A 5,000-nucleotide genomic window follows, 5' to 3' on the forward strand; every position below is an offset into this window, starting at 1 on the left:
ACCAGCCTGTCAGGCGTGTGTCTTGCCCATCCAATCTTCACTGTGGCATGTTAGACTTGTCTTCTCTGTGAGCGGAGTCTCCTTCCCAGAGCAGGTGCTTTCTCTGAACTCTTGCTTTGTAAGACTGCTGGGCAAGGCCCTCCCTAGCCCCTCACTCAGATAGATACATTTACCTGCAGAGCTCAGCTTTGGAGAAAGAGAGGGGGCAGAGAGCGCAAAGGGGAAGGCCCAAGGTGCACACCTTATTTTACATAAAAGCTCGGGCTCTTGGGAGGACAGGGACATGAGGGTTCTCAGGGAAAGCCATCACATTAGTATTGATGGCTGGGCCTTGAAACACAACAATCCCGGAATGGCCAGGCACAAAATGCCTGTGCAATAGGCCTGACCATAGGCTTCTGGAGGTCTTGCTCTCCAGAGGCCCCAGTGGTCTAAGCCCGACCAGGGCTGTGCCCGACCAGGGCTGTAGGCCGCGTTGGGACGCATAAAGGGACGCAGGGCGCAGAACTCTGCCCGTTTCACCCCAGCATTTCGGGGAGGACAGGGAATTTGGCAAAGACAGTGGGAAGGATTTTTAAGGAGGAGAGTTCAGTGACATGATCTGAAACACAATAGTGCTGGTGATCTGGAGGCTGCCTTCTATGAGCCACTTCTGTCGGGAGCAGCCTGCCATCATGCCCTGATAAGCACAACACTAGTCCCAAGCCAGTGACCTCAGCAAATGCAAAAACATTCATACTTATAGTCTCCTGCATCTGATTCTTGCCATCATGTGAAACGTTGGCATTCCAATGTCTGTTGCACACACTTTGTTCATAGGTGTGCAATTTGAGTGCGTGCGCCTCATCACTGTCTTGGACAGAGCTCTGTCTCTAATCTACACATGTGAAGCATTGGTGGTTCAGTGGTAGAATTCTCGCCTGCCACGCGGGAGGCTCGGGTTCGATTCCCGGCCAATGCAAGGCTGTGTTCTTTTGACTTTGCTTTCTAAATCAAATATGGGAACTCAGTGGGGCATAAAATGGGAAACAGTGACCCCGACGTGATTTGAACACGCAACCTTCTGATCTGGAGTCAGACGCGCTACCGTTGCGCCACGAGGTCCTTGCTTTTGGAGTCACATCAGCAAATGTTGTGAGCCTTTTCATTTTTGCCCACCTCCTTATATGCCTAGGGTTTACAAGGTTTGGCTTTTTGTTTTCCATCCTATTGATGAAATTGAGTGCAGGTGCAGAGAGAACGCAGAGGATTGAAATGTTCAGGGAAAGGGTCTCACGCAGGAGCTCTAGACCAAAGGCACATTACTATGATTTATTAAAGTGCTTCATGCATGCAAAATGAAACGTCCCTGGGTGGGCTTGAACCACCAACCTTTCGGTTAACAGCCGAACACGCTAACCGATTGCGCCACAGAGACTAGTGACAAAAGCACATCTCCTGAGACTCAACATATATCTTTATGTGTGCGCGCCTGCCTTGAGCTTGTGTTATATAAGGCGTCTTTATCCTACGCAGCATTTGCCATTTGCTTAGTGTCTTGTCACTGTTGGGTGTTATGATGCGCAGACTACTATCTAATGGTGTTAGGGCCAGTATTACAACCAGTCCCAGTGTATGAGATACATGTATGACTTTTCTGTGGCCTTCTTAGCGTAGCTATCTGCTCCTCTGGTGGTGTTCTACCAGCCTGTCAGGCGTGTGTCTTGCCCATCCAATCTTCACTGTGGCATGTTAGACTTGTCTTCTCTGTGAGCGGAGTCTCCTTCCCAGAGCAGGTGCTTTCTCTGAACTCTTGCTTTGTAAGACTGCTGGGCAAGGCCCTCCCTAGCCCCTCACTCAGATAGATACATTTACCTGCAGAGCTCAGCTTTGGAGAAAGAGAGGGGGCAGAGAGCGCAAAGGGGAAGGCCCAAGGTGCACACCTTATTTTACATAAAAGCTCGGGCTCTTGGGAGGACAGGGACATGAGGGTTCTCAGGGAAAGCCATCACATTAGTATTGATGGCTGGGCCTTGAAACACAACAATCCCGGAATGGCCAGGCACAAAATGCCTGTGCAATAGGCCTGACCATAGGCTTCTGGAGGTCTTGCTCTCCAGAGGCCCCAGTGGTCTAAGCCCGACCAGGGCTGTGCCCGACCAGGGCTGTAGGCCGCGTTGGGAGCGCGTTAGGGACGCAGGGCGCAGAACTCTGCCCGTTTCACCCCAGCATTTCGGGGAGGACAGGGAATTTGGCAAAGACAGTGGGAAGGATTTTTAAGGAGGAGAGTTCAGTGACATGATCTGAAACACAATAGTGCTGGTGATCTGGAGGCTGCCTTCTATGAGCCACTTCTGTCGGGAGCAGCCTGCCATCATGCCCTGATAACTACAACACTAGTCCCAAGCCAGTGACCTCAGCAAATGCAAAAACATTCATACTTATAGTCTCCTGCATCTGATTCTTGCCATCATGTGAAACGTTGGCATTCCAATGTCTGTTGCACACACTTTGTTCATAGGTGTGCAATTTGAGTGCGTGCGCCTCATCACTGTCTAGGACAGAGCTCTGTCTCTAAGCTACACATGTGAAGCATTGGTGGTTCAGTGGTAGAATTCTCGCCTGCCACGTGGGAGGCCCGGGTTCGATTCCCGGCCAATGCAAGGCTGTGTTCTTTTGACTTTGCTTTCTAAATCAAATATGGGAACTCAGTGGGGCATAAAATGGGAAACAGTGACCCCAACGTGATTTGAACACGCAACCTTCTGATCTGGAGTCAGACGCGCTACCGTTGCGCCACGAGGTCCTTGCTTTTGGAGTCACATCAGCAAATGTTGTGAGCCTTTTCATTTTTGCCCACCTCCTTATCTGCCTAGGGTTGTATTACAAGGTTTGGCTTTTTGTTTTCCATCCTATTGATGAAATTGAGTGCAGGTGCAGAGAGAACGCAGAGGATTGAAATGTTCAGGGAAAGGGTCTCACGCAGGAGCTCTAGACCAAAGGCACATTACTATGATTTATTAAAGTGCTTCATGCATGCAAAAGGAAACGTCCCTGGGTGTGCTTGAACCACCAACCTTTCGGTTAACAGTCGAACGCGCTAACCGATTGCGCCACAAAGACTAGTGACAAAAGCACATCTCCTGAGACTCAACATATATCTTTATGTGTGCGCGCCTGCCTTGAGCTTGTGTTATATAAGGCGTCTTTATCCTACGCAGCATTTGCCATTTGCTTAGTGTCTTGTCACTGTTGGGTGTTATGATGCGCAGACTACTATCTAATGGTGTTAGGGCCAGTATTACAACCAGTCCCAGTGTATGAGATACATGTATGACTTTTCTGTGGCCTTCTTAGCGTAGCTATCTGCTTCTCTGGTGGTGTTCTACCAGCCTGTCAGGCGTGTGTCTTGCCCATCCAATCTTCACTGTGGCATGTTAGACTTGTCTTCTCTGTGAGCGGAGTCTCCTTCCCAGAGCAGGTGCTTTCTCTGAACTCTTGCTTTGTAAGACTGCTGGGCAAGGCCCTCCCTAGCCCCTCACTCAGATAGATACATTTACCTGCAGAGCTCAGCTTTGGAGAAAGAGAGGGGGCAGAGAGCGCAAAGGGGAAGGCCCAAGGTGCACACCTTATTTTACATAAAAGCTCGGGCTCTTGGGAGGACAGGGACATGAGGGTTCTCAGGGAAAGCCATCACATTAGTATTGATGGCTGGGCCTTGAAACACAACAATCCCGGAATGGCCAGGCACAAAATGCCTGTGCAATAGGCCTGACCATAGGCTTCTGGAGGTCTTGCTCTCCAGAGGCCCCAGTGGTCTAAGCCCGACCAGGGCTGTGCCCGACCAGGGCTGTAGGCCGCGTTGGGAGCGCGTTAGGGACGCAGGGCGCAGAACTCTGCCCGTTTCACCCCAGCATTTCGGGGAGGACAGGGAATTTGGCAAAGACAGTGGGAAGGATTTTTAAGGAGGAGAGTTCAGTGACATGATCTGAAACACAATAGTGCTGGTGATCTGGAGGCTGCCTTCTATGAGCCACTTCTGTCGGGAGCAGCCTGCCATCATGCCCTGATAACCACAACACTAGTCCCAAGCCAGTGACCTCAGCAAATGCAAAAACATTCATACTTATAGTCTCCTGCATCTGATTCTTGCCATCATGTGAAACGTTGGCATTCCAATGTCTGTTGCACACACTTTGTTCATAGGTGTGCAATTTGAGTGCGTGCGCCTCATCACTGTCTTGGACAGAGCTCTGTCTCTAAGCTACACATGTGAAGCATTGGTGGTTCAGTGGTAGAATTCTCGCCTGCCACGCGGGAGGCCCGGGTTCGATTCCCGGCCAATGCAAGGCTGTGTTCTTTTGACTTTGCTTTCTAAATCAAATATGGGAACTCAGTGGGGCATAAAATGGGAAACAGTGACCCCGACATGATTTGAACACGCAACCTTCTGATCTGGAGTCAGACGCGCTACCGTTGCGCCACGAGGTCCTTGCTTTTGGAGTCACATCAGCAAATGTTGTGAGCCTTTTCATTTTTGCCCACCTCCTTATATGCCTAGGGTTGTATTACAAGGTTTGGCTTTTTGTTTTCCATCCTATTGATGAAATTGAGTGCAGGTGCAGAGAGAACGCAGAGGATTGAAATGTTCAGGGAAAGGGTCTCACGCAGGAGCTCTAGACCAAAGGCACATTACTATGATTTATTAAAGTGCTTCATGCATGCAAAAGGATACGTCTCTGGGTGGGCTTGAACCACCAACCTTTCGGTTAACAGCAGAACGCGCTAACCGATTGCGCCACAGAGACTAGTGACAAAAGCACATCTCCTGAGACTCAACATATATCTTTATGTGTGCGCGCCTGCCTTGAGCTTGTGTTATATAAGGCGTCTTTATCCTACGCAGCATTTGCCATTTGCTTAGTGTCTTGTCACTGTTGGGTGTTATGATTCGCAGACTACTATCTAATGGTGTTAGGGCCAGTATTACAACCAGTCCCAGTGTATGAGATACATGTATG

At 49.7% G+C, this 5,000-nt stretch overlaps 9 non-coding genes across 9 annotated transcripts; 3 read left to right on the plus strand and 6 right to left on the minus strand.

Annotated features, from left to right (window-relative positions):
* Positions 1-890: 890 nt before the first annotated feature.
* Positions 891-961, plus strand: TRNAG-GCC (transfer RNA glycine (anticodon GCC)). The gene has a single exon. It is a non-coding gene; the product is annotated as a tRNA-Gly (tRNA).
* A 71-nt stretch (positions 962-1,032) lies between these two features.
* On the minus strand, positions 1,033-1,104 carry TRNAW-CCA (transfer RNA tryptophan (anticodon CCA)). The gene has a single exon. It is a non-coding gene; the product is annotated as a tRNA-Trp (tRNA).
* Positions 1,105-1,343: 239 nt separating this feature from the next.
* TRNAN-GUU (transfer RNA asparagine (anticodon GUU)) lies at positions 1,344-1,417 on the minus strand. The gene has a single exon. It is a non-coding gene; the product is annotated as a tRNA-Asn (tRNA).
* Positions 1,418-2,571: 1,154 nt separating this feature from the next.
* TRNAG-GCC (transfer RNA glycine (anticodon GCC)) lies at positions 2,572-2,642 on the plus strand. The gene has a single exon. It is a non-coding gene; the product is annotated as a tRNA-Gly (tRNA).
* Positions 2,643-2,713: 71 nt separating this feature from the next.
* On the minus strand, positions 2,714-2,785 carry TRNAW-CCA (transfer RNA tryptophan (anticodon CCA)). Its single transcript has one exon. It is a non-coding gene; the product is annotated as a tRNA-Trp (tRNA).
* A 243-nt stretch (positions 2,786-3,028) lies between these two features.
* Positions 3,029-3,102, minus strand: TRNAN-GUU (transfer RNA asparagine (anticodon GUU)). Its single transcript has one exon. It is a non-coding gene; the product is annotated as a tRNA-Asn (tRNA).
* A 1,154-nt stretch (positions 3,103-4,256) lies between these two features.
* On the plus strand, positions 4,257-4,327 carry TRNAG-GCC (transfer RNA glycine (anticodon GCC)). Its single transcript has one exon. It is a non-coding gene; the product is annotated as a tRNA-Gly (tRNA).
* Positions 4,328-4,398: 71 nt separating this feature from the next.
* TRNAW-CCA (transfer RNA tryptophan (anticodon CCA)) lies at positions 4,399-4,470 on the minus strand. The gene has a single exon. It is a non-coding gene; the product is annotated as a tRNA-Trp (tRNA).
* Positions 4,471-4,713: 243 nt separating this feature from the next.
* On the minus strand, positions 4,714-4,787 carry TRNAN-GUU (transfer RNA asparagine (anticodon GUU)). Its single transcript has one exon. It is a non-coding gene; the product is annotated as a tRNA-Asn (tRNA).
* Between the last annotated feature and the right edge of the window lie 213 nt (positions 4,788-5,000).

This window comes from Triturus cristatus, chromosome 4_2, assembly GCF_964204655.1.
Source record: "Triturus cristatus chromosome 4_2, aTriCri1.1, whole genome shotgun sequence".
Taxonomy (NCBI): Eukaryota; Metazoa; Chordata; class Amphibia; order Caudata; family Salamandridae; genus Triturus; species Triturus cristatus.